The following is a 22,328-nucleotide window of genomic DNA, read 5'->3' on the forward strand; positions in this document are numbered from 1 at the left end:
GGATTTTGAGAAGGACGGTAGAATTGATTCATCATTGTTGAAACGATTCAAAGCGGACCGTGGGAATAAACATTATTCTCATGATGCTTGGTTACCACTGGTGGTGTGTCACTCAATTAATGCGAATTTCGGTCCTTTGCACAATCTACATTTATTATTTGACTGTTCCGTCCAAATGTAACATTTCAAAATACGTTATTGACAATTGTTTTCTTAGATTTATCGATAGCTCAATGCAATATTCAAGTGCAATTGTTTAGTAAATTATATGACCAGGAAACGGCAGATGGAATATAATATTCATAATTCTGAAATAGTCACCTTGTCAAAAACAATCATAACAGAACAGCACAATATTTGTTAATTTGTGAGGGTTGGGAAGCACTGGCACTAAACAAGAAATGGCACCCTTATTCAAAAGTAGTTCAATTTATCATGCAGATGCCACAATTAATGAAGAAGACAAATAATATGTGGGCCCGCATCTCATGGGAATTTTACTGCAAATGTAAATATGTCTTAATGCAGTTATATCAATCTGACTTCTTCTGCTGTACTGTGCACACTTTGCTCTTCTTTGCTGTTCAGAGGAAGTTCACCAGATTGATCAATCAGATAGCAGGAATTCTTTAGTTTGAATGTGTAAAGAAAATGATGTGCATTCCCTCCAATTTTGATATTGAAAGAGTGATTGTGATTAAAATTACAACATTCTTAGCCGTCTTGTAGGCACGGATGTGGTAATGTTTCCTCTCATTGGTGATTGTAGCTTCAAAACACGAGGAAGGTTAGTGCAAAACTAACAGAAGAAGGATTTTTTTTCACTCAGAGGGTGAGACTTTTGAAGTTCCTGTCTACTAGAGCTGTAAAGATTCAGTGATTGAGGAGGATTAAGGGGGAAATAGCTGAATTTCTGGAAAATATAGATAGTCACAGATATGGCAATGATGCTGATAGTTTGAAGCAGCTGTACAGTCATAATCTGTTCGAAGAGCTGGAAACCTTCTCCTGTTCTTATGTTTCTGTGGCCATTGAACTAGCATGTATACAATATTGATCATGACTTGAAATTTCTTTAGTTTAAATACAATACACAATCTGCCAGTATTGAATGTGAAATAGCTGACGGTTGTTGGAAATTGATATTTTCCAAATATATTCAAACCGTGACTAAATGTTTAAATATAAATCTTCTGTAAAGATTAAAGCACGGTTTTCAAATCGTTTGAATATTTGTGAAAGCCACTGGGAAAAAATGCTGAAGTAAATAAAAAGACATAGAAATCGTGTGTTAAACTGCAACCAAAAACAATAATTAAATAATCTTATTTTGATCACCGTTTCGCCTCAGAATCTCAATGGTGCAATGATTGTAGACGTATTTTGTTTAACCTTTCTTATAAGACAATGCCATTTTTTAACATGAACAGTTTAAGAAATCATCTCTGAAACATACGTATTACACATCTGTTGCATAAGTATTCCACCAGTCTTCTTATCAATGTGATATTTCTTTGCTCGAAACATTTGCCGGTTTTTATGTTTCATACATCATGTAATAATGATAAACATTCACATTATATTGACAATTATCTGCTGCATCCATCATGTATTTTGTGCATCTCTTTGAAACACAGCATTCTGCCGTCGCTGTCCCTTAAATGATGATTTTGGATCAGTTGTTCAAACCCGATGGAACTATGTCACGTTTTATAACATGATGCAAAAGCAACAGTTTCTTCTCTAATATAACTAAAATAGATATAATTCGATTTGGGGATGCTTTGCATACATTAATTTTATTATTTTCTATGAATCATTGCATATTTAATAACTTGTGTCCAATTCATGTTTTGCCATGCCTTTAAAATAGAAAATTGTTCATGCTGTAAATAGTTTTACAGTTTGAAATGTAAGGAAACCATTTAAATATAATCTGCACATGATGCCAGATAACCAGTACGTTAACAATGCATTTGTTCTCCTCCTCCAAAAAAAGGTTTGAGTGTGTGTTTTCATCTACTTTTGTGGCAACATCTTAAATATCCTATAGAAGCATCACAGCATTACAACCATTGCTTACCCTTAATCCTTCTTATTAGAGATGTGGTCAATGACATGAAATGACTCAGACTCCAGTAGTCAGTGAGGGTCGGGGTTGAGGGGGCGGGGGAGATCTTGCAGAAATTATTATACATATCTAAATTTTATTTCTGTTGCGGGTTTGTGTTTTGCCTAAAGGTTGGGAGGAAAGTAAAGTGAAATCAAAAATGCTATGTGAAAGCAGAACTGATCTTTCAAAGTGAAAAATCGTTGTGTAGAAGTGGAATTGAAAATCGACTTCAGTCAACTTCTTGGTCAAATAAAGTAAACATGAATGGAAAGTGAAGGGTAGAGAGAGAGAAAACAAAAATATAAAGAAAGGAGGGAGGGCGGAAGCATACTGTGTAATAGGTATTTTTAAGAAATACCTTATTTAATTGACGCTTTGTCTATCTCGATAATTAGAAACATTCCTCGAAATAAAGCAAAATTTGTATGGATTCATTTTTCGGTTTCCTGAAATTGTATGCAAGTTATTATTTCCATCATGGTCGAATTATTTCTCGCTCTGTAGGCTGTTGGTCAACTTTCCATTAATAGCTATGACAAATTGTGAATTTCGTTTGGCGACTCGTGTGACATGACAGGATGCATTATTTCAACTGAAAGTCAATTTTCCAGTTTAAATTCATCTGTGAATTCAGCATATATCACACTATATTACCTTTTAAATGTGCTACGAACAAAAAAAAATGAAGCTTAGCTTGCCCCACGTAATCCTATCACGAAATGCCAAAACTGGCTCGTATCATTTTTTAAATCACTCACGTGACATGAACGCCTCCCGCTGTGGCTAGACAGCATTTGTTTCCAATCTCTACGCACAGAAGGCAGTTAAGAGTCTAACACACTGCTGTGGGTCTGTGGTCAGATATACACTACAACATTTCCTTCTCTGCAGGCCATTGATGAGCTAGTTGGGTTTTCTGAGAACCGGCATTACTTTCATTATCCTCATTAGACGCGTAACTCCAGATTGTTTTTTCTTAAATGGTGTAATTGAACCTGCTTTCCTATTTTATTAGCCGAGCTCCTGGTTGAATATTGTAGAATAAGACGACTAGATCACTGTCTTCTTGAATTGACAAAATTAAAGATGAGAGGAGTCAAGATATTGGATGCTGACGCGATATCAGTTGTGGAATCTATGTTTGGCTTATGTCTAGGTTAATAAGACATTCGTAATTCAATTAATTTATTCTAGTAAGCAGTGGTTGATATATTCAATGTCAAAACCTTTTGAAGTGCTATTTCGCAAATGACCCACTCTGTTGTAATCTGATATAAATTGTTTGCACTTTGAAATGAATTGAATATGCATTGTCTGCTTTTTCGTATTCTGAACCAAACTTTGAATGCAGAATTTGTTATGGTGTGGTTAATGAGCAAAAACAAAATCCCTCACAGTAGACACAGTGCAGAATTCCAGTCATTTTGCATTAAAATAATGTCAAATAAATTATATTTAAATAAAAACAAAGAAATTAGTACAAGGAAATCGGCAGTAACTAGCTCTTAACACAGTCAGAATAAACATACCGTACATGTATAATTTTAAAAAACAATCCACAGTGAAATAAATCATGAGACAGATCACTGACCATTGCAAATAATTCAGTTCTTCATGCAGTCTCTTTGGCCACTGAGAAACATTATGCTGTATAAATAGTTACTTTTGACCCTGTCTACAAAAAGGATTTTAAAAATCAATAAAATTACATTTAAGGTTTCCAGGTATGACTTAGCATTATGAAATCTATCTTGAAAGTGTGTGCTAGATTGAAATATTCGAAATCTTCTCATACCATTACCTTATTTTTCTCAGATAACGTTTCTTCAATACAGAGTAAGGTATGACATTTACAATCTAGAAATTGAAACTGACTTGAAATAACTTTCAAAATCGTCTTTCTTTTACCGCCAATGCAATGTCCTATAAAACTTCACAGAAAAGGCCGCGCTGCAAAAATAAAATCCAGAAAGATTTCTCAATGTTCGTTACATTTTTTTCTGCTTAAAGTGTCTTCATATTATATGCTTACTCACGGTCTATTGGACTGCATCCTGCTGCTAGATTTTTCTTTATTCATTCATGCAATGTGGACACGGCTGGATGCAGAAAATTTAGTTCCTGTCCCTAATTGCCCTTGCTTTTTAAAATCCTTTGGATTCCTTGTTCGGTTGGATGACTCACAATGCTCTCGGGGAGAGAACTCCAGTGTTCTGACTCAGGGACAGTGATGGATCGACGATATATTTCTAAGTCAGGATGGTTAGTGGCTCGGAGCAGAACTTGCAGATTTGCAATGTTCCCTTGTAACTGTTGTACTTGTCCTTCTACGTAGTAGTGGACATGTCAATCAGTTGTGCTTTCAAAGGATTTTTTGACGATTTTGTGCAGTGTAGACTGCTGCTACTGAGAGTTAGAATTGCAATGAATTGATGGTCCTGTATATGGTGGCAAATCAAGCAGGAAACTTTGGTTTGGAATGTATCAAGTTCCTCGAGAGTTCTAAGGCTGCACAAATTTAGCCAAGTGGGCGTATTCCATTGAACCCCTGGCTAGTCCTCTAAAAACAGTGGACTGGACTTGGATAGTCAGGACGTTATTTGCTTGTGGCAGAATTATTCGACTCTGGCCTGTTCTCACAGCTGCATTATTTATGTCAAGATTAACGTGGTGCAGGAAAAGCACAGCAGGTCAGGCGGCATTCAAGGAGCAGGACAATCGAATTATCGGGCAAATACCCTTCATCAGGAATGAAGATTAAGTGCTTTTGCCCGAAAAATCGATTTTCCTGCTCCTTGAATGCTGCCTGACCTGCTGTGCTTTTCCAGCACCACTCTAATCTGGACACTGATCTTCAGCATTTGCAGTCCTCACTTTTGCTTACTTTATTGATGTGGTGAGTCCAGTTGAGTACCTGATCAATGGAAACCCCAAAGGCATTGGCAGTGGAGGATTCCGTGATGATAGGATCTTTGAAGGAGTGGTTGTTACCTTGCCTGTTATTTGGTATAATCATTTCCTGGCATTTTTATGGCACCAATGCTAGTTGCCACATTTTTGCTTAAATCTGGGTATTGTTCAGACGTTGTTACATTTGAAAGTAGACAATTTTAATATTGAGGGTTAACAATGATTTCGAACATGGAGTTATTTGCATATTTGCACAGCATGGAAACAGATCCTTCAGTCTGGCTTGATTACACCGGCCAGATATCCTAAATTAATCTAGATTTGGAGATGCCGGTGTTGGACTGGGCTGTACAAAATTAAAAATCAGACAACACCAGGTTATAGTCCATAAACAAATTGAACTATTACCTGGTGTTGTGTGATTTTTAAGTTAATCTAGTCCCTTTTGCAAGCATTTGGCCACAGCTCTCTAAACCCTTCTTATTCATACACCAATAAATTCATTTTAGATGTAATTTTGTTGAAACTTTATTGCTGGAACAGCACAGCAGGTCAGGCAGCATCCAGGGAACAGGAGATTCGACGTTTCGGGCACAGGCCCTTCTTCAGGAATGGCCTGGCATTCCTCTGGCAGCTCATTACATACATCGACAGTTCCTTTGGTGTAAGACAATTTGTTCCTTAAGTCCTTTTTAAAGTTTTCCTCTCTCATCATTAACAAAGCTCTGAATACTTGGACTTGCCGAATCTGAGGAAAAGACCTTGGCTAATCAACCTATTCCCCTGCTCCATGTGATTTCATAAGCTTCTTTAAGATCACCCCTCAGCCTCTGACTCTTCAAAGAAAATACCCCAGCCTATTCATCCGCTCCCTTTATCTCAAACCCTCCAGTACTTATAACAACCTCCTAAGTCTTTTCTGAACCATTTTAAGTTTCAAAACATCATTGCTTTAGCAAGGAGACCAGGATTGAATACAAGATTCCAAAATGGCCTAAACAGTGTCCTATACAGCTGAAACTTAAACTCCCAACTCCTATACTCTTCGCTCAATTGCGAATGACCCTATTTCTGACGTGATGATCAATGGAGGATCACTGAGGAAGCAGCTGAAATGATTGATGATTGTTCTATAAATAAAAAAAAAATAGTGTAATTCCTCTCACTGAATTATTATTGAAAGGCAAGAGGTTTCATTTAACAGCTTACTATTCGGAAGCATTTGACAGGCTGAAAACGGTGTGACCTACTGCTCCAGTGTTAGCCATTCAAGATGGCTGTCGATACTCGTAATGTGGGTATTGGTGCTGTGCTCTTAAAGGAAGACGACGAGAAGATAGAAAGACCTATCAAGTATTTCTCTAGGAAATTGAACACCGATCAACAGAAAGATTGGACAGTTTAGACGGAGACTTGGTGTTGGTTATACAACATTTCAACGGTTATGTCACCAGTAATATATCTGAAACAATCATATACCGCGATTATAACCCAATAAAGTTTGTGGAGAAATTTAAGTACAAACATCCGGAACGTTTTGGTGGAGCTTAATTTAACAGCCACTCAACTTGAAAATTTTGCATGTGGCAAGACGGGAAAACGTGATTGCTGACGCAGTGCCAAACCTTGGATATGAAATGCAGGCCTTTGGTAGCAGGTGTAAACGGACTGAAATAGAATGTTGTAGTGCATGGTTGCATGTTTATGTTGTGTGTAATGTATATGTGTATTGGAGTGTAGTAACAATTTAAGTTTAAGAGTTCTTAAATCGAGTCATCCTTGTATACTATTGTTTTATATATATATAATGAGGGAGGTGTGAGAATGTTGCTCCTTTAATATGGTTCTGTTGTCCTTGGTTTGCTTCGAAAGTTGTCGTCAAGGCAGACGTTCCACAAATATCGGGAAATATCTACCTGAGAAAACTTCTAAGCCTTTCTTTCATAAACTTACACTATGAAACGGGAGTGGCCAGTTCTCCCAAATAAGTGTTTGGCTTGGTTTGGTTCTAGCAAGTGGTGAATTTGGACATGTTTGCCAAAGAGAATTACTGAGGGGAAAACTTTTGCGATTTAGCAGGCATTTTCTGGAAGATGGTCTCTGAGATCTGTGTGGTTGCTCGTCCTTTAACGAGGTTATGTTGTTCTTTTGTTTTCATGGTGGTTTGTAAAGACAACGGTTCCAATATGTCTGGAAATATCTACTTAAGAAGCATTTTAAGCATTTCTTTTAAAAATCTTGTATATCGAAAGGGAAGTAGTCAGTTCTCTCAGTTCGGGGTTTTGGTTGGATTTGGTTTTCGCAGTCTGTTTAAGGCCGATGGTCAAAGAAAAAGCTGCATGTTGACCTCGTATCTCTGACATCTCTCCTGTAAAATCCTGTGCTTGTTTTTCTTTTGCCCAGGGGCTGTTTATGGGGATGTCGCCAGTGTTTTGAACAGTATCATTAAGTTGTGATAGAGTCGATTGGGTATCAGGTTGGTTAAGTTCATCAAATTCGGTAGTTCTTTTCATGTTTCATTCAATAGTCTGTAAATAAATTCTGTTTTGATTAAAACTGAGTGGTTGGGTCAGCTGCATCACTCGTTTAATTTCCACTCAATACCTGTTCAAAACACATGGTAAAGCTAGCGTCTAGGCGGCCTTCTTGAATTTTTTTGAGTGTGTCTGGCCTGGTCCACAAAAAAATGGACTCTTTGCGGGATTTGTTCTGAAGTTTAGAATTAGGCTTATTGTCCTGAAAGGCTGCTAGTGGTACATGTCATTGTGATATTTTCTAGTGTTGAACTCGTTTAGCTTAAACAGTGCTGATGTAGTAATGCCTCTGTTAGGCACTAAGAGTTTTTTGAGTTTGGAAGAAGTGACTTTGGGGATTAACAAGCAGTGAAACAATGGAAAGCTGCTGCAATTGTCAGTCAGGCTTGTGTTGGTGTAAGAAAAGTTGAGATAGTTGCAGGAATTGTTCAACATTTCAATTTGCTCTTAACGCCATCAGAACCTTTGGAGATGACTAAAACTCAATTGAGAATGAAGCAGCTTGAGTTAGAGGCATAAAGGAGAAAACTAAATTAAACTATTTGAATTACTTTGAAAAGCAGAAGAAGGAGCAAAAGCACGAAAATGCACTAGCAGAACAGTAAAGAATAAAAGAGAGAACGATAGAGAGATGTGACCGAAAAAGGGAGAGGAAAGGGAGTAAGAGAGATACTTTCAAATTCATAATTTGCATTTAGACAGGAAAATTAACCTAAAAGGATGGAGATGAACGCTGAAGGTAAGCTTACTGAGGAAGAGAGTGAGGATGAGCAAACCAATGGTAGCCAAAGGCCTGGTCGGGACCTGTTCTAATATATTAAAGAGTTGCTTGAATTTGATGAAAAGAATGTAGCATCCTTTTTCATCTCATTGAGAAGATGATTAAACAAATGAAGGAGCCAATGACCACTTCGGTTTTGTTGATCCAATCAGAACTAGTAAGTAATTCGCTTCCCAATCAGACGAGGTATCTGGGATGAATGAGCAGGTGAAAATTGCCTTTTCAAGTGCATATGAGTTTGTGAAAGAAGACGACAGACAACGATTCAGGAATCTAAGGAGACCCTAGTTAAATGTTAACTGAGTTTAAAAAAGATAAAACAAAATAATTTTGTTAGGTGGGTAAGGGCATTAAAAAGAGAGCAAAACTATGACATTCTTACACAGACGATTGTTTTGAGGAATTCAGGAATTTACTTCCTGACGTCGTGAAAACTCATGTGGAAGAACAGCGAGTTAAAAGGGCACAATTACCAGCCGATACGGCTGATGATTATAAATTTGATTATAAATCCGAGTTTGGTTTAAAATATTCATTTCAGTTGGTGATGGATAGAAAAAGCGAAATCATTATTTGAAAAAAGGTACGGATAACTTACCCCACGGTAAATAGAATAACCTTGAAGGAGAAAAGCTGCAGTGTTTTCACTGCAATGAAGTAGGCCACGTGAAATTGCCGTATTGGTGGGTTTAAAAAAAGGCTGGGAAGCCAGATATAAGAAAACAGAATAAGTCATTTCATTTTGTTAGCGTGGTAATGAAATGCACAGTGGAGGATAAAAGGTTGCCTGTGAGGGTGTTTAAAGAGGAAGTGCCAAATTTTATTGAAAAAAGATACTTGTCAATGTAAAGTTTCTTCATATAGGCCAGGACCAGCGGGTAAAGTGTTTGCAAGTGTTTGCAAGTTTAAGAGATGCAGGACAATTTCAATCTTTGACGCTGAAAGATAACGAAGAATGTACCTCTCAAGAACTGTTGCCAAAAAAAAAGTGCTGATGATGAGAATTCACGGTGAGACAAGAAATGCTTTATTATGTAAAGTGTGGTTAGATTGTCCTTTAAAGTGTGAAGAAGACATGATAGGAGTACTGGAAAAACTCTCAGCTCCAGCAATACAGTTTGTTTCTGCTAACAACATAGCTAGTTCACAACCGGGAGGGTTGCATACTGTGTTTGAAAAGCAAGTGGAAACTCAGGCAACTGAGGTATTGCAGGCACCATATCCTGGGATTTTCCCTAACTTTGCGGTAATGAGGTCAAAAGGAGATACTCAAAAGTGCGGATAAAAATCTTGAAGTGGAATTACCAGAGACCCTGTTTTATCAGAGTGTTGAGATGACACAGGAGCAAATGATGGACAAAGTAGAAATATTTTCCTCAGAGAAATTAACTGAGTCACATCAGCAAAATGAGAAACATAAACAATTGTAATTAAAAACGTAAATTGAGGTATTATGGGTAGCACATGAATTACCAGTAGGAGGCCAGTTAGGCATATGAAAAACTGAAGCTAAAATGCAAACCTTTTTTCTGGTCTGGACTACACAAAGATACAGTTGGATTTTACCCAATATTCCATCCATGTCAGGCAATTGGAAATTCACAGGCACTGAGAAAACCCATACCTTCAATACCTCCACTTCTCCACTTAAGGAACCTTCTACAAGTCTTTAAATTGATTGTGTAGGACCACTAACTAAAACAAAAATGTGAATCATTATTTATAACAATGACGTATGTGTCGACTCGATTTCCAGAGGACTTTCCAGTATGAACTATCACAGCTAATAGGATTGGAAAAGGGTTGGAGCAACCACTTACATCACGAAGTTGGACTTCATGCGTGGATACTGGCAGGTCTCTTTTTCAAAGACGGTGAAAGAAATTTCTGCATTTGTAAACACAAAGGGGATATTACAGTTTAAAGCGATGTGCTTTGGAATGATGAATGCACCGGCCACAATCCAAAGAATCATACACAGAGTTGTGGCTAGGTTCACAAACCGTGCAGTCTATTTAGGCAATGTAGTGATCTTTAGTAAGTCCTGGAAAGTTCACATGGTACAGTCGACAGAGCTCTTTGAACGACTACAAGAAGCAAAGCTGATCATAAACTTCAATAAAGCTGAATTTGTGAAAGCAGATGTGACGTTCTTGGGAGATAACATTGGTCATGGCAGGCTGAACCCACGCAAGGCAAAGACGAAGTCCCTCGAGGAAATTTCACGACCAAACCTCGAAGAAAGAGATGATTCGACTCTTAGGACTTAAAGGATTCTATTGGATATTTGTTCCAAACTTCAGCAGTGCAGTGGAAACGTTAACTAATTTGCTGAAGAACACAACGTTTTGGTGGACAAAGTATGCCAGGAGGTATTCCACCATTTGAAATCTATATTCGCCACCAAGCCAGTTTTACCAGCACCAAACATTTCAAAACGTTGCAATGTTACCATCGATTCGTGTGACATAGGACTTGGAGCTGCACTCCTACAGAAATAACGAGAATGGGATTGAACTGCCAGTTGGTTACTTTTCGAAGAAGATCAACATTCAACACAGGAAAAACTCCACAATAGAAATGGACTATTGAGTTTGGCACTGGCCTTACAATAATTTCGCGACAATGTCACGAAAGATGTGTCAGAGACGGTTGTGTCACGGATCCCAATCCACTTACATTCGTAGAACACTCTAAAGACAAGAATATTAGAGTATTTTGTTGGAGTCTTATGTCACAGACTTTTAATTTAAAAATCGCACAATTTGTCAGCTGTAAGAATGTAATTGCAGATGCATTATCGCAGATTGAACTGATAAAGTTTAAGTGAATTTTTTAGTTATTTAATGTTCTATATCTATACAGGTATATGGGCAGCAGTTAAGTTGAACTTAAATTAAAGTTATGTGTATGTATTGTTAATGTGTTTAAAGAACAGAAAAAATGAAGCCATCTTTTCATTGCAATGGTTCATTTTTTTTCAAAACGGGGAGGTGTTTTGAAGATGTAAAAGTATACTGTACCTTTAAGAGAGTGAAGAACTTGGCAAGCACATCGAGTGCTGGAGAGTTTACAAAGTAACATTGGGTTCAGAATGCATAGTACTGGCTGAGTTGCTATGAGACACAATAAAAACCTCGAATTTGGCCAATCAGCTTAAATTATACCCCAAAAATACAAATTCCAATCAGGTTTGAATTTAGTATATTAACAATCTTAAACGTCAATGACACAAACCGATGATTTGGGGGTAAATGCCAGCAAACATTGATCAGTTGGGAGGAGACCTGCCAAACCAGCACGTAAAGTCTGATCGAAAAGTAGTTCTTTTAATGGTACTTTTATCGATCATTATCCTGTGAAGCAGAATCCCCAAGAATCAGGAAAGGAGACCGGAATACAGAGAAGGACCTAAAGCTGCCTGGTTTTGTGATATGAAGTTTTGTTTTGTAAATCTTAATGAGGGATTTTTTCGGGCTACTATTGTAGAAAGGAAAAGTAAAAGATTGGTTAGAGTAAGGAGTTATAAATAGTTGTTACTTAATTATTCTCTTCTATACTTTATGAAATAAAGTTGTTAATTTTTTACTTAAAATAGTACTTGGCCTATCCAACTTTCACAGGTTGCTGCAAGGGATAAATATTTTCTGTGTTGCTCGGTTAAAATTGATCAGAAGGGTTTATCCCGTGTCGTAACGTGCCAAGACAACTGACGAAAATAAATCTAAGTCGAGTTTTTTTCAGACTGTGGACGGGATCAGAGATACTGATGGAAATGACGGTAGTGAAGTGTTTATATAGCATGCTCTTTTGTTTTGCGATAGACTGCAATGTTGAGAAGAGATTACAAAACAATTTATATTAACTGCATTCTCTGTGATGTACTGAGATCAACTTTGTAATATGTACTCTTGGTTTTCTGTTTCACTTCTGACATTACGCAGAGTATGAACATTTTTTGTTACAAGTGGAACTCAGTTTTGTTTTGTGTCATCCTTTCAACCTTTTCTGTTTATGTAGCTAAAAATTATCATCCAATACCATTCTCCATCCCCACCACTGTACGTGCCACACTGCTGCCCATCCCACACCACAGATAATCCTACACATTCGCTAGAGAAATGACAAATCAAGCACGTGCTAATATCACACCAGTGTCCATCTATTGTCAATTTCCATTTTTCTGATTGACCATCCCTCATCACTGACCACTCCTCATCACTGACTGCCCTCGTCACTGATCTTCTACCCGTGACCACCACATAAAATGGAGAATCCATCACCATTGACCATGTATCCACTATCAAACCCACATCACTGTCCATCCGGTAACCACAGATCGTTACACTCTCGTCTCTATCCCATGAAACTATCCATATCACCTCTACCCATCACATGCAATTGTTAATACCATTCAAGCTTCCATCTCAAACACTTTCCGTTCTCTCCCCTGACCATCTCATATCTCTGTCCAACTCGCATCACTGATAAAGCTAAAAATGACTAGCCTCACGCGTACCACAACCTAAAACTTCATTCACCAATCCTCAGCAGTAAACACATCTCATCTGTCCAGTTCACATGCTGAACATGCAACTCTCCTGTCTATCCTGCACCATCTTCCAAGACATCCCATGCCATGACCCCAAGCCACTGACCATGCGTCCACTCTCTTACCACAACACTCTCTGTTCCATGTAACTGACAACGGCAGTCCACCAACTATCCCTCTTCAATCACTGTCTATCAACATGATTTGGAGGTGCCGGTGTTGGATTGGTGTGTACAAAGTTAAAATCATACAACACTAGGTTATAGTCCAACAGGTTTAATGGGAAGCACTAGCTTTCAGAGCGCTACTCCTTCATCAGGTGGCTGTGTGATTGTAAGACACAGAATTTACAGCAAAGATTTACAGTGTGATGGAACTGAAATTTTATATTAAAAAGACCTGGATTGTTTGCTAAGTCTCTCATTTGTTGAAATGACTATATTGGTTTCAGTTCTTTCAATTGAGAGACTTAACAAACAATCCAGGTCTTTTTGAAAATGAAACGTCAGTACATCACACTCCAGCTTCCACCCAAAACAGCCATCCCCTATGGACAAGCCCCAAACGTACACCGGATCTGCTCAGATGAGGAGGAACGTGACGGACACCTGCAATTTCTCAGGGATGCTCTCACAAGAACGGGGTATGATGCCCAACTCATTGACCGCCAGTTCCGACATGCCACAGTAAGGAACCACAATGACCTCCTCAGGAGACAGACACGTGCTGCAACCGACAGGGTACCCTTCGTTGTTCAGTATTTCCCAGGAACTGAAGAATTACGCCTTTTTCTCGTGATGTGCAACATCTTATCAATGCGGATGGTCACCTCACCAAGACATTCCCCAAATCTCCACTACTTGACTTTAAACAACCACCAAACCTGAAACAGATCATTGTTCGTAGCAAGCTGCCCGGCTCTCAGGACAACTCCATGCAACCCTGTCACGGTAGGCACTGCAAGACATGTCAGATTGTGGACTCAGATGCCACCATTACGTTTGGGGACACCTCCCACCTTGTACGTGGCAGGTACTCATGTGACTCAGCCAACGTTGTCTATCTTATATGTTGCAGGCAAGTATGCCCTGAGGCATGGTACATTGGGGTAACCGAGCAAAGGCTATGACAATGAATGAAGAGACACCGAACAACAATCAACAAACAGGAGTATTCCCTCCCAGTTGGGGAACACTTCAGTGGTCCAGGACATTCGACCTCGGACCTTGGGGTGACCATTCTCGAAGGCGGACTTCGGGACAGGCAGCAGCCGAAAAGTGGCCCAGTGGAGGCTGATCGCTAAGTTCGTTACACATAGGGAGGGCCTCCACCGGGACTAGGGCTCATGTCATATTACATGTGACCACCATTGCATTATATACGCACACAGAAACTCGTTCGCACACACACGCACTCATACTCACACACGCACACACACACGCATTCCTATACATGCATGCACACGGACACCCACACACACTCTTACAGACACACAGACACTCTACACTCACTACACACAAACACTTTCTCACACTCACAACCCCCAACCCAGACAGACAGACAGACACAGACAGACACAGACCCACATGCATGCATATATTTTGTGGGGTGAATTTGTACTTGCAGGGTTACATTGTACTTTGCTCAAAAACTGCATGCATTCATGTAGAACTCTGAGCTCAAATACTACTTGAATTCATGTAAAACTCCGTTATCTCAGTTTATAGATTAGAATCAATCTAAACATCATGGCATAGACAGAGAACACAGGGGGCTAACACCTTCAACATATTGTCTAGCTATCACCATTATCAACAGCTAACCTGAGAATGCAACTATTTAAAAAAAGGTTTTGTGATTTACACATGAAAGAAGTGAAACTATCATGGTATTCAAACAGATGAAAGACTTAACAGACAATCAATTTATCAATCCATAATTTCATCACACTGTAAATTTTTGCTATAAATTCTGATTGAGCCCTCCACTATCACCTGATGAAGGAGCGACGCTCTGAAAGCTAGTGTGCTTCCAATTAAACCTGTTCGACTATAGTCTGGTGTTGTGTGATTTTTAACTTCGTGTATCAACACTAATTGTTCATCTTCACTGAGCATCTCACACTTGCGATCGTCCCTCACAACTGACCATCTACGCCACTTTCCAATACACATTCCTGTGAATCCCACATTGCTGATTATGTGACAATTCTGCTCCATTACCTATCTCCCACCACTGACAATCCTGAACTACTCTAAACCCTGAGCCGGTGACCATTCCTCAGCACTGACCATTCCTCAAAACCATCCAATCGTCATTATGCTGCATTCCTCACCACCTCCATCCCATGACATGGCATGTCACTCGTCTGTCCATCGAAAAACCATCCCTCCACTGTGCATCCAACAACACGATCCGCCTTTCTTACAGACCATCCCATACTATTGAATATCACTGACTATTCTCCAGATAGTGGACGAATTGCATTATTGTTGGCTATTAATCCAAAGAGCCAGCTAATGTTCTGTGGACCATATCCTGCCATGAATTTGAAATCAGTAAACATGCCTGGAATTAAGAAACGCCTGATAACCATGAAAAAGTTGTCGTTGCTCAGAAACAAAAATCTGGCTTAGTAATCTCCTTCAGGCCAGAAAACATGTCATCTTCACGTCTTCTGGCCGACATTTGATACAAAATCACATGTTTGATTCTCAACTGATCTCTGAAAGGGCCTAGGAAGACTTTGAGTTCTATCAATCGCTGCAATGTCTCAACAAAGAAATTAAACCAGATGTATCACCAAGCACCAATTGGGCACAGGAAAAGACAATGGCAGAAACAGCCCTGCCGACCCTGCAACGTCCTCCATACGAACATCTAGAGGCTAGTGACAAAATTGGGAGAGCTGCGTCACAGATGAGTCAAGCAACAGCCTGACATTGTCAAACTCACGTAGTCTTTCCTTACAGACAATGTCTCAGAAACTGCCATCACCATCCATGAAAATGTGCTGTCTCACCAGCAGGACAGGCCCAGTTGAGCGACAGGGAGTTGCTCCAGGAGTCCTCGGCATTGACTCAGGACACCATGAAGTTTCATGGCTTCAGATTAAATATGAGCAAGTCAACCTCCTGCTGATTGCCACGCACTGTCCTCCCTCAGTTGGTGAATCGATAATCCTCTATTTTGAACAAAACTCGGACGTAGTACTGAGGGTGGCAAGAGTGCAAGATGTACTCTGGATGGGGGATTTCAAACTCCATCACCAAGAGTGACTCAGCAGCAATACCTCTGCTCGAGCTGGTGTGGTTCTAATGGGCGAAGCAGCTAGACTGTGACTGGGGCCCGTGGTGAGGGAAACAACACGAGGGAACAACACACTTAAACTCATCTTTATCAATCTCCCAGCTGCAGATACATCTTGCCATGACAGTAGCTGTCGGAGCGACCGCCACACAGTCCTTGTGGAGACATATTTCCACCTTAACATTGGGAATAACCTTCGTCGTTTTGTGTGGCACTTTAACTTTGCTCAATGGGGCAGACTTCAAACAGATCTAACAAATCAAGACTCGGCGTTCGAGAAACGCTGTGCGCCATTAACAGCAGCAGAATTGTACTCCAGCACAACCTGTAAGCGTCATGGTCCAGCGTATACCCCACTCAACAATTACGATCAAGTCAGGAGTTTAATCCTGGTTCAATGTAGAGTGTAGGAGGGCATCCCACGAGGAGCACCATGAATACTTAAATATGAGATGTCAACCTGGTGAAGCTACCCAACAGGACTACTTGCATTCCAACAGCATAAGCAGCAAGTGATAGTTAGAGCTGTCTAATACCAAAACCAAAGGATCAGATCAATGCTCTATAGTCCAGCCACATCGGGTCATGAAGAGTGATGGAGAACTCAGTGGAGGCTCCACAAATATCCCCATCCTTAATGATGGAATAGCCAAGCACATCGGTGAATGGGCTCAGCAAAAGATAACAATGAAGCATTCACAGCAATCTTCAGGTAGAAATGGATGGTCCATCGCGGCCTCTTCCAGTGGTCCACATCACACATATAATAGTCTTGAGTCAATTCGATTCACTCAATCTGATGTCAAGGCAGCGTTGGAGTCAATGGCATCTGCAAAGGCTCTGACAGTATTCTGGCGACATTAAAGGGGTCCATAGGTTGGCGCTCCCAAGCCAAGCTGTTCCAGTATCGTTACAAAACTAACACCTACCTGACATTGTGGAACATTGCCCAGGTACATCCTGTACACCAAAAAAATACCGAATTAATTCAATCTGTCCAATTACCACCCCATCAGTCTCCTCTCAATCATCAGTAAAGTGATGGAATCTGTCATCAATATTAATATCAAGCATCAGCTGATCAGCAATAACGTGCTCAGTTACGCAGACTTTGTGTTTTGCCAAGGCCACTCAACAACTGACCACATTACAGCTTTGTTTCAAAGTGGAATACAGAGCTGAATTCCAGAGGAGAGGTGAGTGTTACAGTCCTTGCCATTGAGTCCGCACTCAAACAAGTATGGCAACAAGGATCTCAAGCAAAGCTGGAATCTGTAGGTAACAGAGGGTAAATTCTCTATTGGGTTTAATCACACGTGGTCCACAGTAAGATAGTCGTGGTTGTTGGAGGTCAGTCATCTCAGCTCCAGGAAAGTTTTGCAAGAGTTCCTCACGTAGTGTCCAAAGTTCAACCACATTCAGCTGCTTCATCAATCACTTTCCTTCAGAAGATCAAAAGTGGTTAATTTCACGAATGATTACATAACGTTCAGAACCATTTGTGACTCCGCAGGTCTGAAACAGTCCACGCCCAAATGCAACACGTCTTTGACAATATCTAGTGTTGGGCTAACAGTTACAAGTAAAATTTGTACCACAAAAATACCAGTTAATAAGCATCTTCAAGGTTTTACCATCACTGAACCCTCTATCAACATCCGAGAAGTTATTATTGACAGGAAAGAGTTTGGACATGCCAAAGGACCAGGTCAGAGCCCAAGAACACTGTGGCGATCAGTCCCTACTCACTGGTGCTCTTCAACCATCTACAAGGCACAAGTTAGGAGTGTTAGGGAATACTGCCCATTTGCCTGGATGAGTACAGGCCCAACAACACTCAAGAAACTTGACACCATCCAGGACAAAGCCCGCTGGATTGATGCCCACCACCACCGACATTCAATAGCAACAGTGTATGCTATCCACATGATGCACTGCAGAAATTCACCAAAGATCAGTTAGCAGCAACTTTCAATCGTCTGATCTCTGCTGTCTAGAGGTGAAAGGACAGCAGATACCTTAGAACAGCATCACGTTTAATTTCCCTCCAAATCGCTCACTATCCTGATTTGGAAATATATTGCTATTCTTTCACTGTCAATTCGTCAAAATCCCGGAATTCCCTCATTATGGCATTGTGGGTCAACCTACAGGAAATGGACTGCAGCGGTTCAAGAATGCAGTTTACCACCGACTTCTCAAGGGTAACTAGGGACGGGTAATAAATGGTAGCCTGGACAACAAAGCCATATCCCGCCAATAATTTTTTTAAAAAAGAACAATACTGCGACACGGTGGCTCAGCGAGGGTGCCACGGTGGCGCCGTGGTTAGCACTGCTACTTCACAGTGCTAGAGACACGTGTTTGATTCTACCCTTGGGCGACCATCCGTGTGGAGTTTGCACATTCTCCCTTTGTCATCATGGGATTTCTCCCACTGTCTAACGATGCGCAGGTTCGATACATCAGTTACAGGAAGGTAGAATAGGAGGGGAATAGATACAGATAGTTTACACTTTGGAAGATTGGTGTGAACGTGTTGGTCCAAATGGTGTGTTTCTGCACTTTAGAGCTTCTACGACTACTGGATGCTGCATACAGCTACTTATTGTACACTGTCTTTCCTCACTGCATCCCAATGTGGAGCATGCCACCTTGCTCATTCTGTCTCGCTGGTATACATGTCTTACTGCTTACTGTACCTCCCAAATGACTATTCATACTATTTACTATATCTCACTCTATTGGCCATTCCTCAACGATGATTGTTGACAATTTCATTTTTCTGCACAAATTTCACTGGTGAATATATCTCACTGTTGAAAATTCTATACAACTCACAGTATCATGTAACTGACCATGGCTAACTTGTGGGTGGCATAGTGGTTAGCACAGCGCCAGAGACCCAGAATCAATTCCCACCTCAGGCGACTGACTGTGTGGAGTTTGCACATTCACCCGTGACTGCTTGGGTTTTCTCCGGGTGCTCTGGTTTCCTCCCACAGTCCAATAATGTGCGGGTTAGGTGAATTGGCCATGCTAAAATTACCCGTAGTGTTAAGTGAAGATACAAATGTAGGCGAATGGATCTGGATGGGTTGTACTTCGGAGAGTCGGTGAGGACTTGTTGGGCTGAAGGACCTGTTTCCACACTGCAATGAATCTAATCTAACTGCTAACATAATCCCACTGCCCGACAATCAATCATAGAGCCCCGTTAGTATGAAAGCAGGCGAATTAATCCATCAAGTGTCCACTGACTCTCATATCCAGATCCACACTCTACCTGTTCTCTCACATTTCCCATGGCCAACCCACATGACGTGCACATCTTTGGACTGCAGGAGTAAACTTACTCAAAGTTGGGGAGAATGTGCAAACTCCACATAGATAGCTGCCAAGGAATGGAACCAGAATGGGTCGCTAGCACTGTGAAGTAGCAGTGCTAACCACTGAGCCACTATTTCATCGCAAATCAGTGCTGTCTCTACCGCACTAATGCTGCCAGTGCCACACTGTTTGCTATCCCACAGAGCTAGGAGAACTTGACAGCTGCAGATGCTAACATCAGAGTCGAACGTGCGGTGCAGGAAAAGCACAGAAGGTCGGGCAACATTCGAGGAACACGAGAAATCGACGTTTCGGGCGTAAGCCCTTCATGAGGCCTTATGCATGGCTTACATCCAAAAGGTCGATTGTCTAGCTCATCGAATGCTGCATGACCTGCTGTGATTTTGCTCTCCTACAAGGTTGACCATCCCACTCTGCTGACTATACCTATTTGGAAATCTAAAAGCATGTCACATTTAATCACACAGCAGTTGCACATGAATGTCAGGAGGTTATGCTTAAGATCGTGGGTGTACATGGACGAACTGTGCTTAATACTGGCCACCTTCCTGAAGGAAAAAAACTAAATAAACTCGAGGCAGTTCAGAGAGAATTAATTGGCACATTCGTGGAATGTAGATGTTGTCTTAGGAGGAAATATTGGACAGGCTGAGCTTGTATCTAATTTAAAATAGAAAAGTCAAAGAACAACATGTTCGAAAAGTAGAAAATCCTGAAGGATCTTGCCAAGGTGGATGTGGAAAGGAGGTTGCCTCTTCTGGGAGAATAAAGAAGTTGGGGCCATTGTTTAAAAATCATGGACTCGTGTCGAAAACAGAGATTAAGGTGAAATTTCTTCTCAGTGTGTCCTGGGTGTTTGGAACTCTCTTCCCGCGAATGTAGTGGAAGCATTATCCTTGAATCTTTGTTTCAACACTAGAGTAGATAGCTTCATGTTAACCAAGAACGTGAAAGATTATCATGTTGGAGGTGATATGGAGTCCAGACTGTAAACATGTCAGCCATGAACTTATAAAATGGTGGAGCAGCGTTTGAGGGACTGAGTAGTCGACTACGGGTTCCATGATCATAAACTTACCATAATGCTGATTACACATCATCTCTCACATTTCCACCCAGCTGGTCATACTCAAAGCATCCATATCATCCAATATTCAATATCTCCACGTCACTTCATACTCAGCACCTCTGTATCACGTCATATACCCTACTGATTATACTCAATGCCACCATATCGCCGCATACCACCCTGCTGATAATACTTAACAACTTCATATCACCATTGCTGGCCAATCCTGACCGCTGACCATATATCATTGCTTTACTGTCTTACCATGCTGCTGATAAAACAGGAGTACCGAAAGTGCAGGGGGAATTCTCAAGAAAGAAATCAGGAAGGAAAAAGGGAGCATGAGAAAATGATGGCAGGCAACTTCAGGGAGAATCCAAAGTTGCTTTGTGAATATATCATTGAGGACGAGAGGACTCAGGATAAGCGTAGTTCCAATTATGGATCAAGGGGACAACCTTTGACAAAAGGGTGAAGACAGACGGCATTAGTAGAGTCTTAAATGAGTACTTCACATCTGTCTTTACTCAGAAGGTTAGTGCAAGTACTGAACACGCGAAGATGGGCTGTGCTGTTCTGGTGCAGATTGATATAAGAAGTGAGGAAGTATTGGATGTTTTAGAGGATTTAAAAGTGGATAAACCTCTACATCCGAATTAAGTCCCAGGCTGTTGTGGGACACAATGAAGGAAATAACGGGACCCTTGCCCAAATTTCTATGTTGTTTCTGGCCACAGGTTAGGTGCTCGAGAGCTGGAGAATATATAATGTTGTTCCACTTTACAAGAAGGGATCGACCAGGGAACTATAAATCAATGAATCTAACCTCAGCCGTAGGGAAACTATGGAGGAACATAGTAAAGGAGGGAACTAATCTCCATTTAGAGTGGCAAAGTTTGATCAGGTATAATCAACATGGCTTTGTCAGAGGGACGTCATCCCTCAAAAATCTGACTGAATGTTTTTGAGGAGCTGATCAAGTATTTAGATGAGTGTCGGCCAGCTGATGGAGTTCATAGGGCCTTTAACAAGGTCCCACATGGAAAACTGACAAGAAGGTAAAAGCTCTTAAGATCCAGGGTAACTTGGCAAGATGGTTCCAAAATTAGTTTTATGGCAGTAGGCAGTGGTGGATGAAGTGTAATGTATCACTCCAGCCTGATGCGATGTTGCATACCACATAGATCAGTGCTAGGTCCCTCATTGTTTGTGGTATTTATAAATAATGTAGATTAACATGTGACATGGGAATGTAAGCTTAGGAATGACGCAAAGCAGTGAGCAGGAAAATGTTTGTTTTCCAAAGATTGTTTAGATGGGCAGAGTAATGGCAAGTGGAATTGAGCCCTGGTAAATGTAAGGGTGATTCAGTTTGGAAGAAGGAGCAAGACAGGATACCACTAAATGAATGGCAGGAGATTCGGAAGCTCAGAAGAACTGAGGTAGCTTGAGCGATTTGTGCACAGATCCCTGAAGGTGGCAGGTTAATTACGTAGCTCAGAAGGCATACGGGTTACTTGCCTTTATAAGTTGTGGCATCGATCATCACAGCCAGGGAGGACATGTTGGGGCTTTCTAGAATTTTGGTTAGGCTACAGCTGGAGTACAGTGTGGAGTTCTGATCTCCACATTACAGGAAGATACGATTATACTGGAGGGGTGCAGAGGTGATTCACCAGGATGTTACTCGAGATGGAGCAGTTCAGCGA

Source organism: Chiloscyllium plagiosum, unplaced genomic scaffold, assembly GCF_037043375.1.
Source record: "Chiloscyllium plagiosum isolate Xiang-an unplaced genomic scaffold, Cpla_swu_hap1 HiC_scaffold_35, whole genome shotgun sequence".
NCBI lineage: Eukaryota > Metazoa > Chordata > Chondrichthyes > Orectolobiformes > Hemiscylliidae > Chiloscyllium > Chiloscyllium plagiosum.